This window comes from Orcinus orca, chromosome 2 (assembly GCF_937001465.1).
Source record: "Orcinus orca chromosome 2, mOrcOrc1.1, whole genome shotgun sequence".
In the NCBI taxonomy this organism is placed as follows: domain Eukaryota; kingdom Metazoa; phylum Chordata; class Mammalia; order Artiodactyla; family Delphinidae; genus Orcinus; species Orcinus orca.
The window spans coordinates 172741480-172758836 of record NC_064560.1 but is presented as its reverse complement, the minus strand read 5'-3'; the positions used below and the strand labels follow the sequence as shown (position 1 = coordinate 172758836).

The following is a 17357-nucleotide window of genomic DNA, read 5'->3' as shown; positions in this document are numbered from 1 at the left end:
ACTCGGCCATGTACCGATCATATGCTCCTCACTCATACTTGTTCCTTGCAGCTGTCAGAATTCTGAAGTGTGATATCAACTCTTGCTACAATTAGTTAAAAAGTATATATAATTAGTGCTTAATAAGTTTATACCAATTGCAAAAATATCCATCAAAGTGAGTAATTTGAGTCAAGTTACGTAAAAATTCAAAAGCTGTTATTAAAAATGGGACTTGCTTGTATATGAGCCCAAGATTCCAGAAGCTTTAATCTACACATGCATTTACTTTATTCTCTTTATTTTATGATATTGAGCCTTCCTTTCTTTGAACATAGTATATCTTTCTAGCTATTTAGATATTTTAAAATATTTTTCAGTAAAGTTTCTTTTTCTCTGTAAAGGTCTCTCAAATCTCTTAAATTTAATTATTAGATACTTTATTTGTTGTTACTATTGTAAATAGTACGTTTTTCCTCTTTTTTTCCATTTTGTTTGCTGATAAGCTTTTTTGGTATATAGATCTATGTTTAGTACCTAGTTACTAAAGTATGATGATTGTAATTGTGTCTTCCTTTCCAGTGCTTACACTGTTTCTTTTTCTTGCCTTACTATGCTTGTTAGGACTTTGACTACAGTATTCAATACAAGTGTTAACAGTGGGCATTTGTTTTTGGGTTTTGGTTTTTTTTGAATTTTTTTTTAAAAATTAATTTTTAATTATTTATTTAATTTATTTTTGGCCATGTCGGGTCTTAGTTGCGGCATACAGGCCCTTTGTTGTGGTGTGCGGGCTTCTCTCTAGTTGTGGCATGCGAGTTTTCTCTTCTCTAGTTGTGGTGCGCAGGCTCCAGGGCACGTGACCTCTGTAGTTGTGGTGCACGGGTTCCAGAGCGCATGGGCTCTGTAGTTGGCAGCATGTGGGGTCTAGTTGCGGCGCGTGGGCTTAGTTGCCACGCGGCATGTGGGATCTTAGTTCCCTGACCAGTGATTGAACCAGCATCCCCTGCATTGTAAGGCAGATTCTTTGCCAGTGGACCACCAGGGAAGTCCCAGCAGTGGGCATTCTTATATTGCACTTAGTTTTTAAAAGGAAGTGCTCCTTATGTTTTACCATTAAGAATAATCTTTGCTATAGAGTTTTGATAGATACTCTGTAGGTTAAAGGCATTTCTTTTGCTATTTGGCTAAGATTTTGTATGTGTGTGAAGAATGAGTATTGAATTTTTTTTTTTTTTGAGTATTGAATTTTATCAGATGCTTTCCCTACATTTGTGAGATGGTCATGTGGTTGTCCTCATTCTGTTAATATGATGAATGACATTTATCAAGTTTCTAATGTTGAATCACCTTTCCATTGCTGGGATGAACCCAACTTAATCATGATGGTCTTTTTAAATAACATGTAGTTGAGGGACTTCCCTGGTGGTCCAGTGGTTGACACTTAACACTTCCACTGCAGGGGGCGCAGGTTCGATCCCTGGTCAGGGAACTAAGATCCCACATGCCATATGGAGTGGCCAAAAAAAAAAAGTGTAGTTGAATTTAACTTATTAATATTCCATTTAGAATTGTTGTATGTATGTTCACAGATGAAATTGGTCCATAATTTTTATTTCTTATAGTATTGCCCTTATTTGATTTGGTATCTAGATTATGCCAACCTTAAAGAATGAGGTGGGAACTAACCCCCCCATCCCCACCTCCCAGAAGGATTTGTATAAGACTCGAATGGTAGGGCTTCCCTTGTGGCGTAGTGGTTTAAGAGTCCGCCTGCCAATGCAGGGGACACAGGTTTGGGCCCTGGTCCGGGAAGATCCCACATGCCGCGGAGCAGCTAAGCCCGTGTGCCACAGCTACTGAGCCTGTGCTCTAGAGCCCACAAGCCACAATTACTGAAGCCTGCGCGCGTAGAGCCCACGCTCCGCAACGAGAAGCCACTGCAATGAGAAGTCCGCGCACCGCAACAAGGAGTAGCCCCTGCTCCCCGCAACTAGAGAAAAGCCTGCTTGCAACAATGAAGACCCAACGCAGCCAAAAATAATATAAATAAAAGAAAAAAGAAAAGACTGGATTGATCTATTTTTTGAAAGTTTGGTTGAATTTCTGTTTGACTCTCTGGGCTTAGTGTTTTGGGAGGAGAGGTGTGAGCTTAGTGTTTTGAGGGGGAGATATGTATTTGGTTTTCTAAATGGTTTTATCTAGGATTTCTGTTTCTAGTTTAGCCAGGTTTTAGAAAGTTTTTCTCTTTTTTTTAAGAATCCATCCACTTTGTCTACGTTTTTAAAGTATTTGGCATAAAGTTGTTTAAAGCATTCTTTTTGTTTTAAATTTCTGTTGTGTAAGTATTTATCTCTGTCTTTTTTATTCCTCATATTTTTTGTGCCTTCCATTTTTTCCTTCATCAGTCTTGCTAGAGATTTTATGTATTTTCTTAGCCTCATCAGAAAAACAGTGCTTGACTTTGATTTTCTCTATTGTATGTTTCCAATTTCATTAATTTCTGACCTTTCTCCCTTCTTCATTTTTAAGGGAAATGCAGGGTCTAACATAAGGACAGTGGGGTGTCTCCCAGTTCCCAAGGACAGGCTTTCATTAGGGATTAAGAACAGCTGGAACCAGGGCTTACAATGGTACTAGGACCTTACTTCTTTCTCTTTCCTTTAAGTCTATTTCTTTCTGTCTTGCTATCAATTGGCTTTTCTACTCTTCAGTCTACATGGCAGAAAATAGTGAAAATGAGTCTCTGAAATTTGATGTCAGTTCCAGCTTGGTGTGCTCTTGATTCCTCTAGAGATTTCAGATTTTTCCATGTGCATACTATCTTTCAGAAAATTTTCTCTTTAGAATTCTCTTTAATGAGATTTTCTATAGTAAACTCAGTTATTTTGTCTGAAAGTCTTTATTACCTTCTTTAGGTATAAAATCCTGGGGTGGTAGTTATTTTCACAGTCATCGGAAGAAATAATTCCACTGTCTTCTGGATTCCATTGCTGCTATTGATAAATCAGCTGCCAAATAGTTATTCACTTAAGCGAATTGTTTTTACCTCGGACTGCTTTTGAGCTCTGTGATTTTTGATTTTCTGAAGTTTCATATGTTGTGCCTAGTTATCGATTTCTTTTATTTATCCTATGTGAGATTTTGATTGTGAACTGCTTAGTTTCCTTGGAAAAAATATTTGTGGGTGTTCTTTGAGGCCTAAGAAGGAAATGCATTGCTTCAAGAGGATTTACGTCTGTTTTTTTTTTTTTTCCAGATGCCTCAGGTACTACAGTTTGGTGACTAGATTCATCCTTTGAGGTTCTGGACCACCCAAAGGAATTGAATTTGGGTTACAATTATGTGTGTGGGCTTGCTTGTCTTCACAATCTCTTAGGAATCCTTGTTCTCTTTTGCCACAGGAAGACAAATTTCCTTGTAGTCCTTTGGGGATCCTATGTGGCAATGGGTGGACTAGGTTTACTTCTGGTTCACTTGTTTCCTGAGGATGAAACTTTTGGTGGGGGGTGTGTGTGTGTGTGTGTGTGTGTGTCCCAGCTTTATGAAGAAAGGGTCTTCTGTTAGATTTTCCATGTTGGGTGGGTCTTGAACTTTGACTTCTGTTCTTTGCCAGGAGATCATCAAATCTGAAGCTCAACATTGTGAGTTAGGCAGATGTCTATAGGACAAAGACAGTTTTATTAAGCCACTTATCTCTTTCTTATAGATTTTGGTCTGGTTATTCCTTTACCATCTTTTGAGCTCCTCGATACTTTTAATATGTTTTGAAATAAAATTTTATCCATCACTTTTAGTTGTTTTCAGTGAGAGAATTGGGTGAATAATCTAGCCTAATATGTTACTGGAGGTGGTCTTTTGTTCTAATTTCCTTGGGTTTTCTTTATTCTTTTTCTGATTCCTTCAGATAGATGTTTAGCTCACCAGTTATTAGCCTTATTTTCTAATATAAGCATTTAGAGCTATACATTTGTAAGTGGCTCATGAGGTTTGAAATAGAGTATTTTCATTATTATTAACTACACATTTTTAAGATTTTTAATTTGCTGTTGTGATTTTCAGTTATGCTTGCCTCCTTAAGCCATGACCCAGGACCCACAAGTCAATTGGAATTTTGAAGTATGTGGATTTTAAAAGATTTATCCTGGGACTTCCCTGGCAGTCCAGTAACGACTTCACCTTCCAATGCAGGGGGAGCGGGTTCGATCCCTGGTTGGGGAGCTGGGATCCCACATGCCTCGTGGCCAAAAAACCAAAACAAAACAGAAGCAATGTTGTAACAAATTCAATAAAAACTTAAAAAAAATGATCCACATCAAAAAAATCTTGAAAAAAAGATTTATCTTTTTGTTATATTTAACTCACCTTTAAAAAGAAACAAGATTTTCAATTTGTATTACAAAGCAGGACTCAACTATGCTGTATACAAGAGACACAAGGTGATATAGAAAAATAAAAGGGATAGGTGAAGATATACAAGGCAAATGGAAACACTAAGAAAGGAAGAGTTGCTCTGTGACCATTCCTTTCAGTGGCTTTTTGTCCCCTTCCTGATAGCAAACTTTAGTAAATAACTAATATTCCGTATCATTGAGATGTTTTGAGGAAGTCTCAAAAAGATTGATTTTGTGTTAACCATAGAATAGTCATTTTCTTTTTCTTTCTTCTCCTCCTCCCCATTCTTTTCCTTCTCTTCTTCTCCCTTCTCCTCTTCCTTTTTCTTTACACTTGAACATATCTGAACTGGGATGTATCTCTCATATTGAGATGCATCTTACTATTGATGATATTTCACAATTAATGAACAATTATTAATTAACAATTAATTTTGGCAGCATTTTTTTCTCTTTTGGAACGTAAAATAATGATATATCTTGCAACTGATGGTATCTTAGCTTTGATGAAATATACATTTTTACATACATGCTATGACTCTTTATCCTACCCCATCTTCTACTTGAAATGCCCTATTTTTTGGTCTCTCCCATCCTATGCTTATATTATTCAAGATCTTAATGGAGGAAATAATCCTTATTTTCTCATCCTGACTCCTCTTCTTCCAGCACTTAGCACAGTACTTTGTTGGACACAGGGTTGTATTTAATTAACAATTAATGGAAGTGTGTAGGTATAATGAATCATAGCACAGACTGTGACACATTTATATTAGTGACCAGTTTTTTAGCTTCTTGGTGAGAGGAGATTAATACCTACATTAGTTAAGATTATTTTGAATATAAACAACATAATCCAGTGTTTCCTACGTCAAGCAAGTTAGAGAATTTATTAGATGGATGTTTAGTCATCTGATGATGTTCAAGAAAGAGTTTAACCAATGAAACAAAAAAAGTAAGTAAAGGGAATTCCCTGGTCGTCCAGTGGTTAGGACTCTGCACTTCAACTGCAGGGGGCACAGGTTTAGTCCCTGGTTGGGGAACTAAGATATCCCACATGCCGTGTGGCATGGCCCCAAAAAACAAAATAAACAAAAGAAACCCAGTAATTAAAAAATATAAAGCACTGTGAAGGAAATGAAAAGAGTAGTAACAGTAAAGAATTACAGGGGAGGAAGGAGCTTCAAGATGGGAGAAGAGTAAGATGTGGAGATCACCTTCCTCCCCACAAATACATCAGAAATACATCTACATGTGGAACAACTCCTACAGAACACCTACTGAACCCTGGCAGAAGACCTCAGACCTCCCAAAAGGCAAGAAACTCCCCATGTACCTGGGTAGGGCAAAAGAAAAAAGAAAAAACAGAGACAAAAGAATAGAGACAGGACCTGCACCAGTGGGAGGGAGCTGTGAAGGAGGAAAGGTTTCCACATACTAGGAAACCCCTTTGCGGGCCGAGACTGCGGGTGGCAGAGGGGGAAAGCTTCAGAGGCACAGAGGAGAGCACAGCAACAGGGGTGCGGAGGACGAAGTGGAGAGATTCCTGCGCAGAGGATCGGTGCCCACCAACACTCACCAGCCCAAGAGGCTTGTCTGCTCACCCACTGGGGCGGGCGGGGGCTGGGAGCTGAGGCTCGGGCTTCCGTGGGATCCCAGGGAGAGGACTGGGGTTAGCTGCGTGAACACAGCCTCAAGGGGCTAGTGTGCCACAGCTAGCCAGGAGGGAGTCCGGGAAAAAGTCTGGAGCTGCCGAAGAGGCAAGAGACTTTTTCTTGCCTCTTTGTTTCCTAGTGCACGAGGAGAGGGAATTAAGAGCGCTGCTTAAAGGAGCTCCAGAGATGGGTGTGAGCCGCGGCTATCAGTGTGGACCCCAGAGACAGGCATGAGACGCTAAGGCTGCTGCTGCAGCCACCGAGAAGCCTGTGTGCAAGCACAGGTCACTATCCACACCTCCCCTCCCGGAAGCCTGTGCAGCCCACCACTGCCAGGGTCCCGTGATACAGGGACAACTTCCCCAGGAGAACACACGGCACACCTCAGGCTTGTGCGACGTCACGCTGGGCTCTGCCACTGTAGGCTAACCCTGCACTCCGTACCCCTCCCTCCCCCTGGCCTGAGTGAGCCAGAGCCCCCTAATCAGCTGCTTCTTTAACCTCGTCCTGTCTGAGCGAAGAACAGACGGGCTCAGGTGACCTACACGCAGAGGCAGGTCCAAATCCAAAGCTGAACCCCAGAAGCTGTGTGAACAAAGAAGAGAAATGGAAATTTCTCCCAGCAGCCTCAGGAGCAGCACTGGTCCACAAGAGACCTCCCAGCTCCACGTAATATCAAACGGCGAAAATCTCCCAGAGATCTCCATCTCAACACCAGCACCCAGCTTCACTCAACGGCCAGCAAGCTACAGTGCTGGACACTCTATGCCAAACAACTAGCAAGACAGGAACACAGCCCCATCCATTAGTAGAGAGGCTGCCTAAAATCATAATAAGGCCACAGACACCCCAAAACACACCACCAGACGTGGACCTGCCCACCAGAAAGACAAGATCCAGCCTCATCCACCAGAACACAGACACTAGTCCCCTCCACCAAGAAGCCTACACAACTCGCTGAACCAACCTTAGCCACTGGGGGCAGACAACAAAAACAATGGGAACTATGAATCTGCAGCCTGCAAAAAGGAGACCCCAAACACAGTAAGTTAAGCAAAATGAGAAGACAGAGAAACACACAGCAGATGAAGGAACAAGGCAAAACCCCACCAGACCTAACAAATGAAGAGGAAATAGGCAGTCTACCTGAAAAAGAATTCAGAATAATGATAGTAAAGATGATCCAAAATCTTGAAAATAGAATGGAGAAAATACAAGAAACGTTTAAGAAGGACCTAGAAGAACTAAAGAGCAAACAAACAATCATGAACAACACAATAAATGAAATTAAAAATTCTCTAGAAGGGATCAATAGCAGAATAACTGAGGCAGAAGAACGGATAAGTGACCTGGAAGATAAAATAGTGGAAATAACTACTGCAGAGCAGAATAAGGAAAAAGGATGAAAAGAACTGAGGACAGTCTCAGAGACCTCTGGGACAACATTAAACGCACCAGCATTCGAATTATAGGGGTCCCAGAAGAAGAGAAAAAGAAAGGGACTGAGAAAATATTTGAAGAGATTATAGTCAGAAACTTCCTTAATATGGGAAAGGAAATAGATAATCAAGTCCAGGAAGCACAGAGAGTCCCATACAGGATAAATCCAAGGAGAAACATACTAAGACCCATATTAATCAAACTATCAAAAATTACATACAAGGAAAACATATTAAAAGCAGCAAGGGAAAAACAACAAATAACACACAAGGGAATCCCCATAAGGTTAACAGCTGATCTTTCAGCAGAAACTTTGCAAGCTAGAAGGGAGTAGCAAGACATATTGAAAGTGATGAAGGGGAAAAACCTACAACCAAGATTACTGTATCCAGCAAGGATCTCATTCAGATTTGACAGAGAAATTAAAACCTTTACAGACAAGCAAAAGCTAAGAGAATTCAGCACCACCAAACAAGCTTTACAACAAATGCTAAAGGAACTTCTCTAGGCAGGAAACACAAGAGAAGGAAAAGACCTACAATAACAAACCCAAAACAATTAAGAAAATGGTAATAGGAACATACATATTGATAATTACCTTAAATGTAAATGGATTAAATGCTCCAACCAAAGGACATAGACTGGCTGAATGGATACAAAAGCAAGACCTGTATTTAAGCTGTCTACGAGAGACCCACCTCAGACCTAGGGACACATACAGACTGAAAGTGAGGGGATGAAAAAAGATATTCCATGCAAATGGAAATGAAAAGAAAGCTGGAGTAGCAATTCTCATATCAGACAAAATAGACTTTAAAACAAAGACTGTTACAAGAGACAAAGAAGGATACTACATAATGATCAAGGGATCAATCCAAGAAGAAGATATAACAGTTGTAAATATTTATGCACCCAAGATGGGAGCACCTCAATACATAAGGCAAATACTGACAACCATAAAAGGGGAAATCGACAGTAACACATTCATAGTAGGGGACTTTAACACCCCACTTTCACCAATGGACAGATCATCCAAAATGAAAATAAATAAGGAAACACAAGCTTTAAATGATACATTAAACGAGATGGAGTTAATTGATATTTATAGGACATTCCATCCAAAAACAACAGAATACACATTTTTCTCAAGTGCTCATGGAACATTCTCCAGGATAGATCATATCTTGGGTCACAAATCAAGCCTTGGTAAATTTAAGAAAATTGAAATTGTATCAAGTATCTTTGCCGACCACAACGCTATGAGACTCGATATCAATTACAGGAGAAGATCTGTAAAAAATACAAACACATGGAGGCTAAACAATACACTACTTAATAACGAAGTGATCACTGAAGAAATCAAAGAGGAAATCAAAAAATACCTAGAAACAAATGACAATGGAGACACGACGACTCAAAATCTATGGGATGCAGCAAAAGCAGTTCTAAGAGGGAAGTTTATAGCAATACAATCTTACCTTAAGAAACAGGAAACATCTCGAATAAACAACCTAACCTTGCACCTAAAGCAATTAGAGAAAGAAGAACAAAAAAACCCCAAAGTTAGCAGGAGGAAAGAAATCATAAAAATCAGACCAGAAATAAATGAAAAAGAAATGAAGGAAACGATAGCAAAGATCAATAAAACTAAAAGCTGGTTCTTTGAAAGGATAAACAAAATTGATAAACCATTAGCCAGACTCATCAAGAAAAAAAGGGAGAAGACTCAAATCAATAGAATTAGAAATGAAAAAGGAGAAGTAACAACTGACACTGCAGAAATACAAAAGATCATGAGAGATTACTACAAGCAACTCTATGCCAATAAAATGGACAACCTGGAAGAAATGGACAAATTCTTAGAAAGGCACAACCTGCCAAGACTGAATCAGTCTTGATACCGTACCGCAAAAAAAAAAAAACCAAAAGAGTCATGTACCATAATGTTCACTGCAGCTCTATTTACAATAGACAGGACATGGAAGCAACCTCAGTGTCCATCAACAGATGAATGGATAAAGAAGATTTGGCACATATATACAATGGAATATTACTCAGCCATAAGAAGAAATGAAATTGAGTCGTTTGTAGTGAGGTGAATGGACCTAGAGTCTGTCATACAGAGTGAAGTAAGTCAGAAAGAGAAAAACAAATACCGTATGCTAACACACATATATGGAATCTAAAAAAACAGAAAATGGTTATGAAGAACCTTGGGGCAAGACAGGAATAAAGACGCAGACCTACTAGAGAATGGACTTGAGAATACAGGGAGGGAGAAGGGTAAGCTGGGACAAAGTGGGAGAGTGGCATGGACATATATACACTACCAAATGTAAAATCGATAGCTAGTGGCAAGCAGCCACATAACACAGGGAGATCACATCGGTGCTTTGTGACCACCTAGAGGGGTGGAGTCGGTAGGGTGAGAGGGAGAGAGACGCAAGAGAGAAGAGATATGGGGACGTATGTATATGCATAAGTGATTCACTTTGTTATAAAGCAGATACTAACACACCATTGTAAAGCAATTATACTCCAATAAAGATATTAAAAAAAATTATTATAGGGGATTGTATTTAGAAAGAGAGGAAAAGAAGGCCTCATCAATGAAGTGACATTTAGGTTGAGACTTGAAGTATGAGTGGAAGACATAAGTTTTTTTGGGTGTTTTTGGTTGTTTTTTAAATATTTATTTATTTATTTGTCTGTGCTGGGTCTTCGTTGGTGGCATGCGGGATCTAGTGTCCTTACCCCACGGATCGAACCCGGGCCCCCTGGGTTGGGAGCACAGAGTCTTAACCCCTGGACCACCAGGGAGGTCCCAAAGACAAAAGCATTTTAGACAGTGGGAAACAGTAGGCCCAAAGTGGGGAAGAGCTTGCAGTTAACTGAAAGAATACTAGTTAGTTGAGGAAAGTGCCACCTCGAGGTAGGAGAGCAGGCAGGGGCTATACCTTAATACGCTAACATCTGCTGTGCATTAGTGAAGTGCTGGCCACTGTTCCAAGCACTTCTTGAGCATTGTGAGTAATTGTGCCATACTGACTCTCTGAATGCTGAGAGTTTGGATTTAATTTGAAGATGCATTGGGAAGCCATGGAACTATTACTCAGTGCCATGATCCATTTTTAAAGATTACGCTGGCTACTTTGTACATAGTTGATCAGAAGGGGACAGCAGAGGAAATAGAAATGAATACTAGTTGATGGTGGTTCAGGTAGGATATGAAGTAATCTTGGACTATGGTTCTGATGGTAGAGGTGAAGAGCAGTGGACGGATTTAAGATATATTTACAAGTCTTTTGTTGATGTCTTGGATGAAGGGAGAGGGTTGTGAGGGAAAGGAAGGAGTCAGATTGGAGAGGGTTAAAGAATTGAAGAGATGATATGTGTAGATAATTTGCGAAGTTATTTGTCAGTAAAGGAGAGCAGAGTTCTTTTCAACCTTCTTATGTCTGTCATTTTTCCTGTGGCATTTCTGTCTTTTTAAAAAATTCTTGGAACCAAATATATTTTTATTCTAGTCTGCCTCTCCAGATTGCAGCACCTTTTTCTTATCCCACACTTGACAGATGCTTAGAGGAGGAAAGTCAGTTGAAAAGTAGGCTAGCATTCTCAGCAGTTCTGCCCTTTTTCATCAAGATGTTCCTTGCTAAATCAGTCCTTGCTATATCAGAGCAAAACAATTTTGTTCTATAAGTAAAGGTTTAATTCTTGAAGGAACAGCATCTTAGGAAGTCAGTCTCTGTATATGTGTTTTGTGGGATTAGGGGTGATGGTCATATGTATTTTTATCTGTTAAGTCTCAACATGCCTTAAAAGATAAGGGTAAGAATAGCTGAACTGCAAATTCAGTTCACCAATTGTTTTCTCAGTTGAAAGGCAAGTGATCAACTAAAAGATAAAATTGGTTGTGTAACTGAAAGAAAAACTCTCAGAAGAGATAGCTTTCTTTTTTAAATGTTTCTTAAATATATATAGGTTCAGCTTTTGAAACCAACTTTGACTGCAATTTTATTTTTATCTTTTAATTTATCTATTTTGGCTGCTCCAGGTCTTAGTGGCAGCATGCGGTATCTTTGCTGTGGCATGCGAACTCTTAGTTGTGGCGTTCATGCAGGATCTAGTTCCCTGACCAGAGATTGAACCCGGGCCCTCTGCATTGGGAGTGCGGAGTCTTATCCACTGGACCACCAGGGAAGTCCCTGACTGAAGTTTTAAGTAGACAGGGTCTTTCCTCATTTTATGAAGCTCTAGTTTTCCACTGTTTTTAAGGAGTGAGTAAAGAAGCCGTGTATCAAAACAAAAGGGAGAATTTTGTGGACAATATGAAAATTCGTAAAGCAGAAATCTGAAATTAAAGTCAGATAATAGATAAGGATCATGGAATACTGTTTAAATCAGTGGTTCTTAAATTTTTGGTAGTTACAGAATCCTTTGAGATACCAAAGAAAGTTGAAGAATCTGGCCCCAGAAAGTGCACAGATACATGTGCATTCAGATTTGTACATAATCTTAGGGCATTGCTAAATCTGAAGAGCCTATGCAGATGCCCTGGTCGAGAACACGTGGTCTGAATGGTAATCAGGGCTGAGGAGTAGAATGTGCCTAGAGAGCTTCAACATTCATACTGTGACAGTAATCTTTTCTCAAATACCAATCTTTAGGGCAGCCCAGACTCAATTTGTTGTTGTTGTTTTTTTTGGTTTTTTTGCGGTACACGGGCCTTTCACTGTTGTGGCCTCTCCCGTTGCAGAGAACACGCTCCGGACGCGCAGGCTCAGCGGCCATGGCTCACGGGCCCAGCCACTCTGCGGCATGTGGGATCCTCGCGGACTGGGGCACGAGCCCGTGTCCCCTGCATCGGCAGGCGGACTCTCAACCACTGCGCCACCAGGGAAGGCCCCCTGAGTGTGAACTTTTAAAATGAACTTTATTAGTCCTATAGGTTAAGTACTGGACATATTTATTTCACAGTTGGTGATGAATCTGTACTTTGTTACTTTTCATTTGGGTTAGTGCCTAAGTGGAACACTGAGCTAGTGATACAACTTAATAAATTATAAATTGTTTCCTGTTAGGCAGACTATGCCAGTTCGACCAATATTTAATGAAATCCAGAACTCTTTTTTTTTTTTTTTTTTTTAAATCCAGAACTCTTAGGATTCACTGATTGAGTAGGTGATTGACTAGATGACCTACCTCTAAGTCCTTTGGCCATGGTAAGAGTCTAGGATTCCTTACATTTTTTCACTTACTTAACTTGATCAAATAAAAGGATTTCTTTCCTTCACTCTAAATCTTGAAAGCAAGTTTCACATCACAAGAAAAAGTAGAAATCAAAGAAAGAAAATTCAAAAACGAAATGCTTTATGGTATAATATTATACTTTAAATGGTGATTTAATATATGCCATTTTTAGCTTACATTTTTAGTGACTGAACAAATTATTATTATTACTATTATTGGCAGATGGACAGTCAGTGCAATTTTTTTCTTGTAACTTATAGAATTCTGGAGTAGAAGTGTGATGAAGAATATAGTGGAGGGCTTCCCTGGTGGCGCAGTGGTTGAGAGTCCGCCTGCCGATGCAGGGGACACGGGTTTGTGCCCCGGTCCGGGTAGATCCCACATGCCGCGGAGCGGCTGGGCCCGTGAGCCATGGCTGCTGAGCCTGCGCATCTGGAGCCTGTGCTCTGCAACGGGAGAGTCCACAACAGTGAGAGGTCCGCGTACCACAAAAAAAAAAAAAAAAAACAAAGAATATAGTGGAATTGTATATATGCACATTCAACCGTGTTTGTTCAGAGAACAGTAAAATAAAAGTGAGAGTTAAAAACAATATAATTAAATTTAGATTCTCTATTGTTCTCAATGAGTTTCTGCTGTACAGTGTTCTTGTGCCTCCCATATTGTGAGCATGCTCTGTGGTTCTAGTGCTAGGTAGATATTTTTCTCATAGCATAATTCCTAAACATTAGTAAGCTACTTCAATTGTGTTCAGTTGAAAATAGCAAACTGTTCCATATTACAAATAATCCTTGGGTGTGTTGCACTTATTGCAAGAGAGTGTACTGTGGTACTCTGTGGATGATTTAAAGTATTCCCAGTGTTGGGACTTCCCTGGTGGCACAGTGGTTAAGAATCCGCCTGCCAATAGGGAACACGGGTTCGAGCCCTGGTCTGGGAAGATCCCACATGCCGTGGAGCAACTAAGCCTGTGCGCCCCAACTACTGAGCCTGCGCTCTAGAGCCCAAGAGCCACAACTACTGAGCCCGTGTGCTGCAACTACTGAAGCCCATGCGCCTAGAGCCTGTGCTCCACAACAAAGAAGCCACCACAATGAGAAGTCCGCGCACTGCAACAAAGAGTAGCCCCCGCTCTCGCAACTAGAGAAAGCCCACGCACAGCAACAAAGACCCAAGGCAGCCAAAAAAAAAAAAAGTATTCCCAATGTTATTTTGAATTTATGTGATGTTTTGCTTTTAGAGCTACCTTTGGAACTTAACCCTGTGAGATTAGAGTGTCCTGAAAAGATAAATTTAGCTAATCTAAGGAAATTTGTGAGTTTATTTTTTTCCCAGCTATTCAGAATGGTACCCATGGTTTTATATTTTAGTTTATATATTTTTACATTTGAAACCAACTAATACTGTTTTAACAATTAGAGTAATTTTACGATTTTCCCTAACTTTGATTTTTCTTTTTCTTTCTTAAAGGGAAACTATCTTAAGTGTCAAGGTCAAGTTTCCTGTATGTGTCTTGTCTATATCTGTGTTTATCAAGTATGTGCTATTTAGCGTTGTTTTTTTTTCTCATAGTGAATTTTCTAAAGCATTGTCTTGTCCAATCTTCCTTATAATTTATATACAAGAGGGGCCTAAAGCTAGAGGTATAATTGTGTCAATAGAACAAAGAAAAGCAAACAAGTATAATTTAGAAGGAAAAAAAACTCTAGAGAGAAAAGTCCTCATTTTTCTAAGAGTTGTAGCTCTCTATTGGCCCTGCAGAAGCCTCTGGTTCGTTTTATTTTCTCTTTTTAAAAAAACTTCTTTTTTAAATTATTTTTTTCTTTTTCTTCTGGCTCATTTTATTTTATTTTATTTTATTTGGCCGCACCACGTGGCTTGCAGGATCTTAGTTGCCCGATCAGGGATGGAACCTGAGCCCTCAGCTGTGAAAGCATGGAGTCCTAACCACTGGACCGCCAGGGAATTTCCATCTGGTTCATTTTCGACTGGGCTGGACAAACTGAATTTCAGTAACTTTATTCTTTTTAGTAAAAGTGAGACTTAAATATTATAACTAAATGTGACTTGTTTTTCTTTCTTTCTTTTTCTCTTTCCTTTCCTTTCCTTTCTTTCTTTTCTTTCTTTCCTTCCTGTGCGTTGGGTCTTTGTTGCTCCACGCAGGCTTTCTCTAGTTGTGGTGAGCGGGGGCTACTCTTCGTTGCAGTGCGTGGGCTTCTTATTGTAGTGGCTTCTCTTGTTACAGAGCATGGGCTCTAGGCATGCAGGCTTCAGTAGTTGTGGCACGTGGGCTCAGTAGTTGTGGCTCGCAGGCTCTAGAGCACAGGCTCAGTAGCTGTGGTGCATAGGCTTAGTTGCTCTGCGGCATATGGGATCTTCCCGGACCAGGGCTTGAACCTGTGTCCCCTCCATTGGCAGGCGGATTCTTAACCAGTGCGCCACCAGAGAAGTCCCGTGACTTGTTTTTCTTACCCCTTGTTAGATATCTCATAATTATAGGTGTGTATGTATTTATATTTCTACACTCCCCGTCTCTATCCTCAGAAGGATTTTAGGTGACTTGCTTTCCGCCTAATTAAAATTATAAAATAGTTGATGTATACAAAAGAATATATGTACCATATGTAGGTTATAGAGCATAATGAAATGAAAACTTGTGTATCTTCTACTCAGCTTAAGCACTACTAAAACTTTTGGAGTCCCCATGTGAACCTTTCCTGATTATGTCCCCCTTTCTTTTCCCTCAGAAGTAACAGTGCCCTTAATTATGTTTATCATTCTCTTGTTTTTCTTTCTATTTCTATACACATATCCCTAAATGTTATCATGTGTAGTTTTGCATAATTTTGAGAGGTAATGTGAGGGGACTAAGAGCACAAATTCTGGAGCCAGGCAAATCTGCCACTTAACTAACCATGTGATTTGGGCTAATTACTTAACTTTTCAGTGCTTGTTTCCTCATTCATGAAATAGAGATTAAAAATAGAATCTACCTGATAGGGCTATTGTGAGAATAAAGTGAGTCATTATATGCAAAGTGCACAGTGTACAGTGCCTGGTACGCAGGCAGTATTCTCTGAGTTAGTATTTGTATGAAGGAATCATAATATAAACAGTTTGCTTCCCTCCTCCCTCAACATGATTGTGAGATTCATCCATGTTGATAGTTATAGCTGTAGATGATTTATTTTTACTTCTTTTTCTCTTAATTAATTTTTTTATTTTTAAGAGTGTTTAAATTGAGGTCTTATTTTTATTTCTGCATGGTATTGTAATAGTGTGAATATTCTCTATTGCTTGTGTTGATGGATAATTAGATTCTAATGTTTATTTTACTGTTACAAATAATAAACAATGCTACACAGACATCTTGCACACCTTCTTGTGCACATGTTTAAGAGTTTCTCTAGGATATACACCTAGAGAAGGAACTGCTGAGTTGTAAGGGTATGTGAGTCTTCAACTTTCCTAGACAATGCCAAATTACTTATCAAAATGGTTGCACTAGTTTATGCTCCTGTAAGAGTATGAGAGTGCCCATTGCTCCATATTTTATTGTCTGATTCTTTAATATTTGCAAAACTGACAGATGTAAAATGGTATATAGTGTCTTTTTAAAAATTATTTATTTTTGGCTGTGTTGGGTCGTGTTGCTGCACGCAGGCTTTCTCTAATTATGTCGATGGGCTTCTCGTGGTGGCTTCTCTTGTTGAGGAGCTTGGGCTCTAGGCGTGCAGGCTTCAGTAGTTGTGGTGCATGGGCTTAGTAGCTGTGGCTCGCGGGCTCTAGAGCGCAGGCTCAGTAGTTGTGGCTCACAGGCTTAGCTGCTCTGTGGCATGTGGGATCTTCCCGGACCAGGGCTTGAACCCGTGTCCCCTGCATTGGCAGGCAGATTCTTAACCACCGCGCCACCAGGGAAGCCCAGAGACAGTATTTCTTAACAATCTGTAAACTTGCACATGAAACTCCTGTTAAAATACCATTCACAGTGGATGCCTAATATTTATTATTTCTTCTTGTTCTTTTTTGGTCTTTCCTGGGTAGAGCAAATTACCACGTGTGCTTGTAATCCTTCATACACTCGTATACCTAGGTAGTGTTCAAGAAATCTATTTATCTTGTCAAGCATGAGGTTAATTACCATGAAAAGTATGATAATTTAGCTGATCTTTTGATTAATATTATAGATAAGATTTCCTATTTGAAACAGTCGAGCAAATACTTTTAGAAAACTGCCTTTAATTCCAGCACTGGAATTTAGTACACCTTTCTCCCATTTAAATACTCTAAATCTGATTTCAACAGATATTATATCAGCAAATAGTGCATTTTCTAGAGCAGGCATGAAAACAAGATTCAGGAGCACTTCTAGTACTAACCGTCTGGATTCAGTTCACTGTCATCTGCTGGATTATTATAGTAGCCTCCTAATTGTCTCCCTGCTTCATTCTTGTTCTCTTCAATCTATTCTTAACCCAGCAGCCAAATGTAAAATATAGGTGCTTCCTTTTAGAACCCTTCAGTGGCTCCCCATTTCTCTCAGAGGAAAAACTAAAGTGTTTGGCCCACAGGGTCCTATATTACTTTGTCCTGTATAACCCATCTGGTCTCATCTCTCCTATTCTCTTGTCTTCAT

At 39.7% G+C, this 17357-nt stretch overlaps 1 protein-coding gene across 14 annotated transcripts in view; it reads left to right on the top strand.

Moving 5' to 3' along the window:
- The window catches only part of NUMB (NUMB endocytic adaptor protein), a 182544-nt gene that overhangs the window by 88769 nt on the left and 76418 nt on the right, over window positions 1-17357 (top strand). The gene's annotated exons all lie outside the window — the stretch shown is intronic.